Source organism: Rhinolophus sinicus, chromosome 18 (genome assembly GCF_057876585.1).
Source record: "Rhinolophus sinicus isolate RSI-liver-muscle chromosome 18, RSI-T2T, whole genome shotgun sequence".
NCBI classification, from domain to species: domain Eukaryota; kingdom Metazoa; phylum Chordata; class Mammalia; order Chiroptera; family Rhinolophidae; genus Rhinolophus; species Rhinolophus sinicus.
Window position 1 is genome coordinate 60,411,359 of NC_142518.1, and position 16,881 is coordinate 60,428,239.

General features: G+C 34.2%; 1 pseudogene; it reads left to right on the top strand.

Annotated features, from left to right (window-relative positions):
* LOC148754630 (histone H3.3A-like) overlaps window positions 1–15,689 on the top strand; it is a 28,348-nt pseudogene extending 12,659 nt beyond the window's left edge.
* The last annotated feature ends 1,192 nt before the right edge of the window (window positions 15,690–16,881 follow it).

Here is a 16,881-nt window from a genome sequence, read left to right on the forward strand (position 1 = left end):
CAGGTCTTTCTGAGCATGAGTCCTGCACTGACGTGTATGGCTTTCTGAATTCTTTGATATTACACAGACACTTTAGAATACCCTAATTTCCCAAATAACATCTCCCCAGATTTTCAGTCCATAGTCTCAACCACAATCTTTACCCTATGTAGCCACTGGTTTTTAGTTCACTTTACAATGTTTTTGAGCAATGCACACAAATGAAAATGTTGGCACTTTTCAGCCCTGAATGAGTTCTGAGTTCTGCAAAATTAGATGAGTGCCTTGTGTCAGTCCTTCAGGTAGCTTCTTGACAAGTTAGAACAGAAAAACACAACAATTTGTGAATAAGGTATTACCTGCTTCCTTTGGAACCAGGGACCAGGGTTCTACACTGGGAATGTGGTCTGCTGTCTTCAAGATTATCTCTGAGCTGGGGACAAGGTGGAGCAAAAGCAAGTAAAAATGCCACAAACCTTTTTTACTATTTTAAGTTGCCTATTTCTTGATTTAGCATTCACTTGGTTACTGTAAATCTTTGCCTGTTTTCCAGAGTTCTGACAAAGTTGGTTCTGACAGTTGCTGCCTTTTAAAAAATTTCTGTGGAGGGTGTAGAGTTTGAGCTTCCTACTCCACCATTTTACTTATGTCATTCCCCACAAGAGGGTTTATTTTTAAATGGAAGAAAGTTGAGATATTTTAAGTGTGAATGAAAGAACCATTGGAGAGGTAAAGATTGAATCTATAAATGAATAGAAGATAATTGATGGAGCAAGTTCTCAGAAGAGGTGAGAGCTACAATGTGAAATGTTATTTCGCATAAAGAATTGCAACTCTTTTGATTCACATGTCATTTTAGATACACTTTTTTATTTAATGGAAAAATTAGACTGAGGCATGAAGAAGTGTAAAGCACTGCTGACATATATTACTATTTATTTTTAAAAATTTTCAGGGGAAAAGTTAAAGATCCATGGGATTGAGGATTCAATAAATGAAGTTTCCAAAGAGTCAAGAGTTCGAACCAATAATTGAAGCAGCAATAAATTTTATATAAAATTTTAAACTTCATTGAAATTTCATTTTTCCCTGTAAAAATGGCAAAAAATAAAACCAAAATTGGTTGTATTTGGATTTGGGGAGAAAGTAGAATAAAAGGTGCACTCATGAACTCTTTGTGGGGTGTACCTGTTTAGAAGTCAATTCAGCAGCTTCAATCCTAATTTAAAATGCATTCTGCCTTTGACATAGCAATTATATTCTAGAATCTCTATTTTTAGAAGTTGAATGAACATGTATAAGGATGTTCATTCCAGGCTTGTTTATAAGTCAACAATTCTGAGGCTACTTAAACACCCAGAAATATATTAATAAGAGAAAAATTGCCCACAAATAAGATGGGTGTTGGGTCCTACATACTACTATAGTGTGTATGTCTCTGTGTGTGTGTTTATATAAGCACAAAAGGCCTGGAAGGATCCATGTCAAACCTTTCATTGTGATTCACCCTGGGGGATAAGGGAAGAGTGCTTTCACTTCTTACTTTATACATATTTACATACTTTAATTTTTACAATGACCATGGCTTACTTCATAATTTAAAAAAATATTTTATTCTTGAAAATTTAATTATCACAATGAAGAGCACGATACCTTTATGTTATCTATCACCAACCCCAAAAGAATATATAAATTGTCAAGCTTTCTGATAAGAAGTATAATATGGCAAGTTGCCTGACCCAAGCTTACATTCAGCAACTATAGCTAAATGGACATAAAACAAAACAAAATGCAGTATAGTTTCTATTTAGTGAGAAGCAAATTTATCTTTATCTCTTTGTTTTTCTTTTCTTTTTCTTTCTATTCCTTTCATTCCGCCCTTCTCCCCCACTCCGCCCAAACAGAATGAAAGGATAAAGCTTGTTTGGTATGTAAAAAGTTCTTTTTCAAAAGCTCCGAACTTTCATACCACTTCAAAATAGTTTTCCACTTTCTTAAATAAATATTCTGTGTTCCTGGTATGTGATTTTCCTTCAGCTGTGTTAGCACATGATCTCTGAAACTGAGCTTACAAACCATGCCGTCTTCTATTTCTGGTAGTTTTCTCACATATACTGTGGGAGTGTGTATATTAATTAAGAAATAAAACATGTAATTTAGGATTCATTTATATCGGTATGATTTTGCTCCCTGTATCCTGGTTGAGAACCCACCATGCCTACATTGTTCTAGAAATCATTTATTTCTGTCAGTAGTCTGTACATTTTTTCTGGTAATGTCTTTCTGATTGTGTCATCCGATACCCAACTAATCTGGTATTTTGAAGCAGTTCTTCTGCTGAATAGACCAATTAAAGAGGCTTATATCACTTTCTGCGGTAATCAGGGAATTTTTTTTTAATTTACTTCTCTAAATTTCTTTAAGTATGATTTGCAGATCAAATTATTTCACTTCCCCAGCTTTCTTGCTGCCATCTTCAGACAGTATACATTACATATGGTACAAATCACTCTCAGTTCTCATTTTATTTGCACAGTTTTTGGCAATGAAAGACCATGATTTCAGAGCCATTGAGAGGAGCAGCTTTAGTCATTTAAATTAGTTGAAGATTTAAAGTGTGCTTTTTTGCCAAGAGATTAAATGACTTCTTTATTTTATTTCATTTTTTATAAATTATGTTTTTATTTATTTTTTTATTTATTAAATTTATTGGGGTGACACTGGCTAGTAAAATTCTATTGGTTTCAAGTGTACAATTCTATAAGACATCATCTATATATTGCATTGTGTGTTCACCACCCAGAGTCAGTTCTCTTTCCATTACCATATATTTGACCCCATTTACCCTCATCTACTACCCCCCTCCCTCCTTTCTCTCTGGTAACTACTAAACTATTGTTTGTGTCTATGAGTTTTTGTTTATTTATTTGTTTGTGTTGTTCCTTTGTTGCTTTCAGTATTATATCTCACATATCAGTGAAATCATATGGTTCTTGACTTTTTCAGTTTGACTTATTTCGCTCAGCATAATAAACTCAAGATCTATCCATGTTGTCGCAAGTGGCAGTATTTCATCTTTTCTTATGGCAGAATAGTATTCCATTGTGTATTCTGTCCACATCTTCTTTATCCAATCATCTATAGAAGGATACTTTGGTTGTTTCCATGTATTGGTCACCATAATTAAAGATGCAATGAACATTGGAGCACATATATCTTTACAAATAAATGTGTTGTTGTTTTTTTATTTGGGGAGTAGATATCCGGAAGAGGGATCACTGGTTCATATGGTAATTGTCTTCTTAATTTTTTGAGGAATCTCCATACAATTTTCCATAGTGGCTGTACCAATCTGCATTCCCACCAACAGTGTATGAGAAGTCCTTTTTGTCCATAACCTTTCCAACACTTGTTATTATTTGTCTTGTTAATAATAGCCATTCTAACAGCTGTGAGGTAATAGCTCATTGTGGTTTTGATTTGCATTTCCCTAATAGCTAGTGAAGTTGAGCATTTTTCATATATCTTTTGGCCTTTTGTATGTCTTCTTGGGAGCAATTTTGATTAAAATCTGTAATAGACAATAATAATGAAGCAACTTAACTTAAAAATGCACCAATTGCCTCTCTGTTGCAGAAACTGCCCAAATAAACAAAACCTATTTTGCTTAAACATTCTCATTTTAATGTATTCATACATATAAATCTTGAACTTACAGATAATTTCAGAAGCACATTCTATGAATAGACAAATGAGCACTTATTCCAGAAAGTACGTACAATTTATGTGCACATAGGAAATTACCACACAATACTTACTTCAGGAATCTGCACTTTGAAAATAGAGTTATAGCCTCAGGCACTATCACAGATGAATGCCCTGCAAATTATTCTATAGTAAAATTGGAAAATGTCAAAATGAGAATATGATGTTAGATGTTATAAAAATAACCATGAATTCCCTACAAATGCTCCAACACACCTATATTTCTTTGGTGTAGGCATTTTTGACTTATAATTTATATATAAGCCCAGGCTCATTCTTGTCAAAGCTAAAATAGTAGATTGTTCTAATGTGACTTTTGCCATGCAAATTGTTAAGGCAATAGCATGACTGAAAATCACATAATGCCACCAGAGTATAGGGTAATACTATTAGATAGCTATAAAAATACTCATGTACTCAGCTTACAAGCCATTTTTAACTATGCTGTCCCACCTATAACATGCTACAAATTTTCATTTTTTTACCAAGATGAGTGAATATGCATGCACTATAAAGACTGTACCTTTTATAAGAGATACACTTTTAATATGCAGGAATTAGATTTCTGTATAAAAATTATTAATGATAATTAGGTCATCAGCCCTTAGTTTATCATCTCCCAAGTTCCATTAAACTACCCAATAAAAGATAAAAACTCACAAAAGCACTGAAAACCAAGGATGTGGAATAATTCACTGAAGAAAAATGGCACAGGCAGCAAAAGTGTAGTCATGAAGAGGCTTGGCCCCTCCTATATCACCTGCCCATGGTAGCAGCCATCTATTCAGATAGTTCCTGAAGTAGAACTGCCTCATTTTCTCAAACCTAAAGTTGACTATTTCCCTCCATTCAATGGGAAAGAACAATATACAACACAGAGATGAAGGCCACAGAGGCAGAGCACACCGGGGATATAGTCTAAGTAGAACGACATGCTGCCTAAGACAGAAATTGTTCTCTTCACAGGAAACAAACAATAAACAAACAAGCAAACTGAAAATCTGCACAGCAAAGACAGAATAGTCTCTCCCTCAGTTCAATAGAGTTGTGTCTTTTGGTAGCCTATTGCTCTGTCACTCACTAGCTATGTGACTTTGAGCAAATTATTTAACCCTTTTGAGCCTCAGTTTCATCTTTAATATGGATATAAAATAACATCCAGTCTCATGTGAATAATGAGGAATATATATTAAAGTGCCTAATATAGAATTTGGCTCATAGTAAGTACCCACTAAATATTATTAATATTTTTCCTTCTTGTGAAATGTATTAACCATATTTGCAGCATTGCTGTGTACATAGTATATGTTGGACCTACATTCCAAGGACTGTTATCTAATAATCTTTCTAGGAATCTAGTTTAAGGAAATAATCAGATTTTGGAAACTCTTCGCTCATATGGATGCTTACTGCAGCATTATTCAGAATAGTAAAACTAAATATTTTAACTGTGCAAAAATAGGCAAATATGATGAAATATCATTAAAATATAATTATGAGAACTTTTCAGTAGCATAGAAAAATGTCAAACTTATAATGTTTGAAATGAAGATAAATACTTTATATAAGTGAAAAATGCATAAAACAACTGGAAAAGAAAAGAATAAAGTGTTAATATTTGCATTGAATGACAGGAAGTAGGGTGATTGTATTTAGATAAAAACTTTCCTGTGATGCTCAAATTTCCTACAAGAAATATATATATATATATATATATATATATATATATATATATATATATATATACTTTTATGCATATATAATACTGGCTGGCTTAAACAATAAATTTATTTTCTCACAGTTCTGGAGACAAGAAGTACGAAATCAAGGTGTTGGTAAAGTTGGTTCCTTTCGGAGGCCTCTCTTTTTGGCCTGTGGATGGGTCTTCTCTCTGTGACTTCACATGGTCTTCCCTCTGTACATGCACATATCTGTGCCCTAATTTCCTCTTCTTACAAGGACACCATTTATATTGGATTAGGGCCCACCCTAATGATCTCATTTTAATTCATTATCACTTTAAAGACCCTATCTCCAAACACAGTTACATTCTGAGATACTGGGGTTTAGGAATTCAACAAATGAATTTGGAAGCACACAGTTCAGCCCATAGCAACACCCCTTCCTAGATTATTTTTAACCACTTACCTGATCTAACTACTATTTCACAAAGAAGTCAATCATCTTGAGCAAAGTACAAGTAACATAATTTACTGAAATCAACTGACTTGCTTTTTTATTCCAACTCTGCCACTTAGTACCTATATGATCTCGGTCAAGATAGTCAAACACTCAGAACCTCAGTTTCCTTAACTGAGAAAGGGGGATGATAATATCTCTCTCATAGGATTTATTATGAACCAAACAGTGTGCTAAGTATTTCACGTATCTTATTTAACTAACTTTTGAAAAGAACCATATCAAGTGACTCAATGAATTCTCCTTCTTTTGCATAAGCTAGAGCAATTTGGCCTTCTTCATTCTGTAGCCAAAGAACAGTTATTCATAAAGTAGTCAATTTTTTAACATTTCAACAAGAATATAATTTGTGATAAAATGTCCACCAACTAAAGTATAGTCTTTCTTGATATATATTTTATTCTCATTTTGAATCCAATGCAATAAAAGTATTTTCTTGTATAAGTAACAAGCACCATTAATTATATATGGTATAAAAACCACAGTACATAGCCCCGATGTTCTCATCTCTACCAAAAGAATAAGAGGCAGCCTGAAGTGATGCGAGATTGGCATCAAAAAATAAAAAAGTTGGGAAACAGGCTGAAGAAATGAACCATTCTTTGCTTATTGAAAGATGAATTACACTACAATGAAGTATCACTTCCCCCTTGTTAGAATGCCTACCATCAAAAAGACAAGAAATAACAAGTGCTGAAGAGGATGGGGAGAAAAGAGAACCTTCATACACTGTCGGTGGGATTGTAAATTGGTGCAGCCACTACGGAAAATAGTATGGAGGTTCCTTTAAAAATTAAGAATAGAACTACCATATGATCCAGCAATTCCTCTTCTGGGTATTTATCTGAAAAATTTGAAAACACTAATCTGTAAAGATATATGTACACCTATGTTCATGTAGCATTATTTACAACAGCCAACATGTGGAAACAACCTAAGTGTCCCTCAACAGATATGGATAAAGATGATACACACACACACACACACACAAACACACACACACACACACACACACACACACACACACACACACACACACACAATGGAATACTACTCAGCCATAAAAAAGATGAAACATTACCATTTGTGACAACATGAATGGATCTTAAAGGTATTATGCTTAAGTGACAGAAGTCAGACAGAAAAGGACAAAAACCGTATGATTTCACTCATATGTGAAATATAAAACAAAAAAGTAAAAAATTAATTGACAAAACAAAACAAAAACAAACTCATAGATACAAACAACAGAATTGTGGTTACCAGAGGGGAAGGAGGGTGAGGTGAGGGCAAATTGGGTAAAGCAGGTCAAATATATGGTAACAGAAGAAAACTAGATTTTTGGTGGTAAGAACACTGTAGTGTATACAGATATCAATATTATACACCTGAATCGTATACTATAATGTTATTAACAAGCATTACCTCAAGAAATTTAACTTAAACAAACAAAGATGAGTTACATTCCGATACACACGCACAGAGAGAGAGAGAGAGAGAGAGAGAGAGAGAAAGAGAGAGAGAGAGAGAGAGAGAGGAACAAAAGGTATCCTTTCATTGTTGTTAGAAATTTTATTTTTTCTTTATTTTTTCCAGCTTCTATTTTTCCTCCATTAAAATATTCTAATTTGCCTTCCTGCTGAGGCTCTTTCCCAAAAATAGATAGGGTGAATATAGCAGGCCAAACTGAGTTTAAACAAAATTAATGTTTCAATCTAAATAAGAGGCGATGTATAATCCACATACGTATTAAATACCACCCAAATGACATTTTGTCATCAGATCCTACTCCATCTCATCTCTTCCTACACAGTGTAAATGTTTGAAGACTAAGACTGACCACAGGAATATTTTAAGGAAAATCAGTTTGCCTTTTCTGCTCATCATCCTCTAGCCTTACTTTGAACCTGTAATACCTTCAATAACACACTTCTTCCAAACTGACCAATTTATTTTACTTCGTAAACATCTTTTGTAGATTCTCTTCTCCACTCTCAATATGCTCCATGCTTCAACCACAATGATATCTCTAAAATTCAAACCTTGCCACGTATCTATCCCCATTGAAAACCTATTAAACACCCTCCACCACTGTCTTCAGGATGAAGCTCAAATTCTTCAGTTGGAAAGCAAAGCTCTCCATGTTCTCACTGCTACATATCTCTCCTGCCTTTCATCTATCTCACCATGTTCTCACAAAAACTCTGCCTGAGAGCATTTGAACTTGCTGGAATGCTTTCCTTCAGATGTCAGAATGGTGTGCATCCTCATCTGCGTTTCTAGTCAAATACCACTTGCCAGGACACAGGACAGGGGCTAGGGTAAGGATGCTAAGGTACCCAAGACACAAAATTTAAAAATACACTCACTCTCAGGCTTGTGCATGTTCAGGGTCGGCAACTAAGAGTGAGTGTCTCCTTAAATTTTATACTCTGGGTGCCTCCTATGCCTCACCCAGGCTTCCCAGTCTACACCCCTTAATATTGCAACCAACCCCTGACATCAACTACTCCTTGTTTCTTGTCTCATTTTCCCCCAGCATTAATTACCACCATATGTACACACACACACACACACACACACACACACACACACACACACACACACGGTGTCAAAAAATGTATACACATTTTAAGACAGGAAAAAAACTGTATTAAAATAACTCTGATGGTAACCACTTTGAGCACCTCTTGTGATTGCAGAAGTCAAACATGACTTGTATTCATCTTTTGTTATTGGTATATATTGAGTATTACAATTTTAATAGAGTTTTTTCCTTTCTTAAAATGCGTATACATTTTTTGGCTATATATGTAATATAAAATCTCTGTCCCTCATTTTGTCCCTAATACAATGTAAGCATGTGTGTGTGTGTTTGCATATATATATATATATATATATATATATATATATATATATATATCACATTTTCTTTACCCATTTATCTGTCGATAGACATTTAGTTTGTTTACACCTCTTGGCTATTGTAAACAGTGCTGCAATGAACATGGAAGTGTATCTATCTTTTGGAGATCCTGATTCCAGTTATTTTGAATATATACACAGAAGTGGGATTGCTGGATCATATGGTAGTTCAATTTTTAATTTTATGAGGAACCTCCACACTGTTTTCCATAGAGGCTGCACCAATTTGCAATCCCACCAACAGTGTACAAGGGATCCTTTGTCTCCACATCTTCGAAAACAGTTATTATTCTTTTTACAATAGCCATCCTAAGAAGTGCAAGGTGACATCTCATGGTCATTTTCATTTGCATTTCCCTAATGATTAGTGATTTTAAGCACCTTTTCATGTACCTGTCAGCAATTTGGTATGTCTTCTTTGGAGAAATATCTATTCAAGTCCTTTGCCCATTTAAAACATTGAGTTATTTGTAGTTTTGCTATTGAGTTATATGAGTTCCTTATACATTTTGGATATTAATCCCACATCAGCTATATGGTTTGCAAATATTTTCTCCTATTACATATCCAAGAAATCCTTGCCGAGACCAACGTCAAGAAGATTTGCCTCAATGTTTTCCTCTAGGAATTTTACAGTTTCAGATATTATAATTAAATTGTTAATCTCCATTTATAGTTGATATGGGGGTATGGTGTAAGATAAAAGTCCAATTTTATTCTTTTGCATGTGGATATCCAGTTTTCCCAGCACCATTTGTTGAAGAGACTAACCTTTTATAATTGTGGGGTTAGGGGTATGGTTAGGGTTGGGGTTAGGGTTAGGGTTAGGGGGATCACTTCATAAATTATATAAATGTCTAACCAATATGCTGTACACCTGAAATTAATATAAAATAAAATTTAAAAAATAAAATACAATAATATTGAATGTCAACTATAAAAATAGTTACATGAATATAAATACAGCTTAGAGAATGTAGTCAACAATATTGTAATAACTATGTATGGTGTCAGATGAGTAATAGACTCATTTGTGAGGTATATAAATGTCTAATCTTTATGTTGTTTTGTACACCTGAAACTAATAAAAAATAAATAAAATGAAATACATTTTGAGATCAGAATGTGTAATGCTTCCACCTTTGTTCTTCTTTTTCAAGATTGTTTGGGTTATTCAGGGTCCTTTGTGGTTCTATATAAATTTTATAATTATTCTGTAAAAAATGTTATTGGGATTATGATACAGATTGCATTGACTATATAGATCATTTTGAGTAGTATGGACATATTAATAGTATTAAAACTTTGAATCCATGAACATAGGTTGTCTTTCCATTCATTGTGTTTTTAATTTCTTTCATCAATATTTTGTAGTTTTCAGTATACAAGTTTTTCACCTTCTTGATTAAGTTTATTCCTGTTTTTCTGTTTGTTTTGATTTTGATGCTGTCATAAATGTGATTGTTTTCTTAATTTCCTTTTTGGATAATTTTTTGTTAGTGTTTGATATGCAACTAATTTTGTACATTGATATTGTATCCCAAAAATTTATTAAATTTGTTTATTAGTTCTAACATGCTTTTCATGGAGTTGTTATGGTTTTCTGTATAAAAGATCACATCATCTACAAACATAAATTATTTTATTTTTTCCTGTCCAATTTGGAGAGCAGGGGCAGTTCCTCAAAAAGTTAAACACGGAATTACCATATGACCCTAAATTCTATCCCTAGGTATGTACCCTAAAGGTAATTTTAAAAAGCACTTAATCACGTACAAAATATGCACGCTCATGGCAGCACTATTCATAATAGACAAAAGGTGAGCATAGGCTAAATGTCCGTCATGGATGAATGGATAAACAAATTATGGTACATACATGCAATGGAATATTATATAACCATAAAAATGAAATCCTGATAGATGCAACAACATAGATGAACCTCAAAAATATTGTTAAGCCAGGCCCAAGAAGTCACATATTGTATGATTCCATTTATGTTAAATATACAGAGTAGATAAATCAATCGTGAGATAATGCAGATTGGTGGTTATAAAGAATTTGGGGATAGAGGAATAGAGCAAAACTGCTTAATGGTTGAGAGGTTTTGCTTTACAATGATTGTAATGTTTTGGAGCTAACTAGATACAGGTAGTGATTGCATAACATTGTAAATGTACTAAAAAATGCCAATGAATTGTTCATTCAAATTGATGAATTTTATGTTTAATAAATTTCACCTCAAAAATACTTCTTAAAAATAACCCTCTTGTGATCCTCTATGCATCTCTAGCTATCATTATATTGCTCCTTCTCTTCTTAGTCAAACTTCTCAAAAAGTAGCCTACACACACTGTTTAAATCCTGACTTTCCATCACTTCTCAAACCACAGCAATCTGATTTCCACTTGAACAACAACCTTACTGAAAACCATTTCCAGTGACTGCCTTATTGCCCAAGTGGATGTTTTCCATTGTCTTGCTAGACTTCTCTTGCATTTTATAGTCTGCTCCTCTATTCTTATTAACCCTCCATTTCCCTGTTTTCTCTTGTACTTTTCTAGTTGTTTCCTGTTGTTCACCTTCATGGGTTTGGGTGCTCTGTTTCTTAACCATGGAACTCGCCCAGCGCTGTATGCTTAGCAATCTTTTCTCTCTTAATCTTATCTACTTCCATGATTTTAAAGAGAATTTGACTGGCTAACCCCTAAATCTATATTCCCAGCATCAATCTCACTCCTGAGCTCAATTATATATAGCCAATTGCCTGTTGATCATATATACTTTGCTATATGTTATAGGCTCCTCAAATTCCAAATATCCAAAACTGAATGTCTCATACCACTGCTTATACCTACTCCTGCTTCTGCATTCTAGACCACTGTAAATGGCATCACTATCCATCTGGCTATCAATATCAGAAACCCTGGGTTCATCCTAGGCATGTCTTTGACATCCAATTAATATCCAGTCTACTTGTTTTTCCTTCTCAGTGTATCTCAGACTGTTCTCATCCTCTTCATCCTTACTTCCATTAGCATAATTGAGTTGTTTCTCCTATGGACCATTATAATGACTTACTAACCACTTTCCCTGCTTCATCTCCAATCCACCCACCAACCACCATTCATAGGAACATAGGTAAATACAAAACAGATCATCGTACTTCGGTGTTTAGAATACTTTTTCGCTTCTTCATTGCTTACAAAATAAGGCCTCACATCCCTGCTTGCTACCCCAAGATGTACAAAATCTGATTCTCTATTTCACCAGTCTCATCCTTCACCCTTCCTTGTCTTACCTTTGATGATGTATATCAAACTGCTTATAGTTCTTCAACATGTTCTGCTTTTCTCACCTCCTTTCCTTTGTTCATACTCCTTTCTCTCATACGCCTTCCTCTCCCTGTACATGTGCTTCCTACCTTTCAGTTAGTTTCTGAAGTACTCTTAGTCATCTTTCAAGATTCAACTAAGGTATCACCTACTGCAGAAAGCTTTTCCTGATCTGCAAGGTCAGGGAGAAATATATCTTTTTGTGTTCCTATAGGATTGTATGCATATATCTGTCTTAGCACTTATGTTAATTGAAACCATGAAATTCTGATCAACTCCCTCATTTGACTATAAGATCCTTGAGGCAGACACCATAGTTCACTCGCCTATGTTCCAAGTGCCTTTTACATTTGGTTAATGTTTGTTGTACCTGAAGGTGAAAGAACCTCTCAAAGATATAAATATGTGTAGTGCAGACCTTACATATATTTTTGTTATTTGTAGTCCCACAGCTTTCTTTAGATTTTTGCCTGTCTTGCCTGCATTTTCTTTGCCGGCTGTTTTCTGACTCATGTTTTAGTCAAGGAAATGTTCCTTTGCTAATTTCCTTTGGTGAGAAGCTATTACATTTCTCCAAGAAGGCCATGACAAAAGTTAAGTCTCCAATTTTGCAGCACAATAATGTCAGTTTACTTTGCAAACATCATCCCTCTGGCAGAAGTATTAACTAAGGAACACTACTGTGGGTCTGTTTTTTTTTCTCCCCTGTAGACTTGTAGGCTATATAGACAGGCTACATCCTGCCATTTTGTTTTAGAAGATACCTAGTAAAAATATCAAGACAGAAATAAAGAAGCAACTTTTGTATGATTGATTGATGTGCACTGCTTATTTATGAACTTGTGTAGACAGGGATGCAGATACATTCTATAAAAGATGCATATAAATAGAAAAGAGCTATTTTAATAACAGAACCAAGCATATCTAGGTCCTTTTTAGATATATCTCATAACCCAACAGAGTGGTGAAAGACTGATCCTCAATTTTACACATAGGTATCAGAAACTTGAGAAGAAAAATCTCAAACTTAGGAAGTTTGTTATTAGACATTGCTTTTCTGGTTTGTATACTTCATTTGTGGAAAAATCAAACTACAACCCCGAATTTTGGCTTCCACCAAATATTTAGACCTTTTCTTTTGATCAGTTCTTTTTGGTGATGTGCAAAAGTCTCTATCTACTTATTGATGCTAAATATGGATCAAGACAATTAGGGCTTTCTTTGATCAAATTACACATTGTGCTTTTCCACCCATTAGTAATGTAATTGGTTGGATTTCAGTTGTTATTTTTGCAACATTAGTAAGACAGGCATTATTTTACCTCTTGTGATGTATAACTTTGTACAAATCAGTTGCTTTTCAACAGTTTGATTTGCACTGTTGAGCACATGATATTTTTGGTTCTTGTTTATAACTCTGGAAATTTGCACTAGAGAAACAACGAGCAATCATTTGGACTATAATTATTGCTGTTAAAGCATCCTATCTAATCTTAAGAAAATGCCAGAATTGTTGCATTCCAGATAATCTTCTAATGTAGTTTGCACTTTGTCTACAAAAAAGAATTACCTCTTACTGGTTTTTTTTCTTTGCATATTCTTCTTCAAGGCTAGTTCAATCTGGTACAGATATGGATAAGAAAATGCTTAAGAATATAATAATTTAGACAGTTTTATAGTGCTACAATTCTTAGATTTTGATTCTACTTTCAAACAGATTTGGCCAAATATTTTCGTTTCAAACAGATTTGGATAAAGGAGAGAAATCACTCAAAATTAGAGTTATTTTTCTTGGACCTGATAATTATTGGATCACTCAATTTCAGAGCCAAAGACATTTCTTAAGTATACATTTCAGTTTGATCTCACTGATGGAAATATTAACATCATTATCTATTATAGCATATGAAGAAAGAAGAGTTATTAGTTTAAAAAATCAACCAACTAACCAAACAGAAAACCTTAGAAACCCATTAATTTAATACCTACGTGTATTTTTATATGTCTGATAATTTATTATAGGTATTTGCATATATTAAATCCTATCTTTGATGTCCTCCCTGCTTCTGCCAATAATCTTCTTGACAGTTTTGGTGAAATTGCATTAAGGAATAAGCCCTTCTTCTGATGTTTCTGTAAGAAGGTGATATGGGCTTTGTATCCTATAGCTTTTGATTTTTATCTAAACTCTATTATTTCATTTTACCTAAACATGGTTATTTGTGAGTTTATTCTTAGCAACAGCAAAACTAAACAAGTTTAAACATTACAGTTAGAAATGTGTGTATAAAACCAAATGAGGACAGTTGATTGTACTTCTGTATCATCTAACATACACTTCACCTTTTTTTGTGGTAATCCGTTTTCAACTTTATATCCCTGTCATAAGGAGGGATAATGGCAGGAGAAGGGGATCCATAGTCTAGGATGATTTCCTAACAGTTATCTAAATTCAATTACCTTGCGTCTTGGCGGGGTTCCAGAGTCTGCTTCTTGAGCATGAATTCAGCACTCCCCAAAGCAGCGCTTCTTTGAAGATGGTGGTAGCTTACTTTGTACCTTGAATGCTGGATAGATATGGTAGAGTTCCAGTGGGAATCTGGTAGAAGAGGAGTGCATACATATGACGTGTTCTCATTTATTAACACATAAGGAACATTGCCTGGGACCTCTCAGAAATGTTTTCCTAAGAAGGGCAGATTATTCAGTGAAACAGAGTATCAATCTACATAGGCAAGAACCAAAAGGCAAGAAAATGTGAGTTATGGATGGATGCTAATGTGATTTTGCTTATGCCAGTTGGCTTTGGGGGCCTAGGGAGATTCAGGTTAAATGTGGATATCAAAAAGGCTTAAAGCTTTACAGAACGCTATCCCAATTTACGGTATCATTTTACTACATCTTCACCAGCACTGAGCAAGAGCACTTCTTTTCTCCTTTAAGAATTGTAGAAGTAGGTATTCGCAGCCACAGCCATGCCACTGTTGCTTTCTTAACACCAGCTCCGCCTCTAGCTCGCCAAGCTCCAGCCGGAGGAGAAAGGGAAGAAAGGCGATCTCTGTACCAAGGCTCCTACAAAGCACAGCAGACTGCCCACAAATTAACCAGTGGTAAATAAACCACCAAGTAAACAACTGGCTACACAAGCTGCTCACAAGAGTGAACCCTCTACTGGAGGGGTGAAGAATCCGGATTGTTACAGGCCTGATACCGTGGCACTCCGTGAAATTAGACATTATCAGAAGTCCACTGAGTTTCTCATTCCCAAATTTCCCTTCCAGCGACTGGTGCGAGAAATTGTTTAGGACCTCAAAACAGACCTGTGTTTCCAGAGTGCAGCTATTGGTGCTTTGCAGGAGGCAAGTGAAACCTATCTGGTTGGCCTTCTTTGAAGACACCAACCGGTGTGCTATCCATGGTAAACGTCGAACAATTATGCCAAAAGACATCCAGCTAGCACAATGCATACATGGAGAACGTGCTTAGGAATCCACTATTATGGGAAGCATTTCGTTCTTAAATTTTTTTTTTCTCTTCTTTCTGTCATTGGTAGTTCTGAACTTTAGTTATTTTCCCCCATAGGGGCAAAAGGTACCTAAGTATATGATTGCAAGTGGAGAAATAGGGGACAGAAATCAGGTGTTGGCAGTTTTTCCATTTTCATTTGTGTGTGAATTTTTAATAAAAATGCAGGGACATAAAGCATTAATGCAAGTCAAAGTGTTTCAGTGAACAAGTTTCAGTAGTTCAACTTTATAAGAATTATAAATAAACTTGTTAAATTTTTTCTGGACAATACTAGAATTTGGATTTTTTTAAAAAACAAGTTAATTTTTTATTGATGGCGACTAAATGGTGTTTGTGGCATTTTTATTATACAGTAGTTTCCATTCATTCACTATACTTTTCTAACTGAGTTGTCCTATATACAAGTACATGTTTTTAATGTCTGTCTTCTGTGCTGTTACTATAAGTTTGCTATTAAAATACATCAAACTATAAAAAAATTGTGTAAGTAAAATATGGTAAATTTGAGTTGTTAAAATTAATTTGAATGAATGTATTTTCTTATTTTTATTATCAGCTATATTTCTTCTGGAAATTGTCCTTCTCTGTCCTTTGGCTATTTTATTATAGTGTTGTTAAAAAGATCTTCATATAACAATTATTATACATATATTCTCTGTTGCTTTTGTGGAAAATATTCCTACAGTTTCCCATTTGACTTTTAATTTTATTCAGAATTCATTGAATTAGGATTTACATATATGTGGCTTTACATATGTGACTTCTTCCATTGAGATTCTCTAAGATTATTCTACTTGATTCAGAGTTCAGTTAAAATTTATTTCATTACATATTTCACTTAGCATGATAATCTCAAGATACATCCATGGTGTTGCAAATGGCAGTATTTCATCTTTTCTATGGATGAGTAGTATTCCATTGTATATACAGAGGGTGCCAAAAAATGTATACACATTTTAAGACAGGAAAAAACTGTATTAAAATTGTAATACTTAATATATACCAATAACAAACAATGAATACAAGTCATATTTTACTTCTGCAGTTACAAGAGGTGTTCAAAGTGGTTATCATCAGTGTAATTTTAATACAGTTTTTTCCTTTCTTAAAATGTATATACATTTTTTTGGCACCCTCTGTATATACCAAA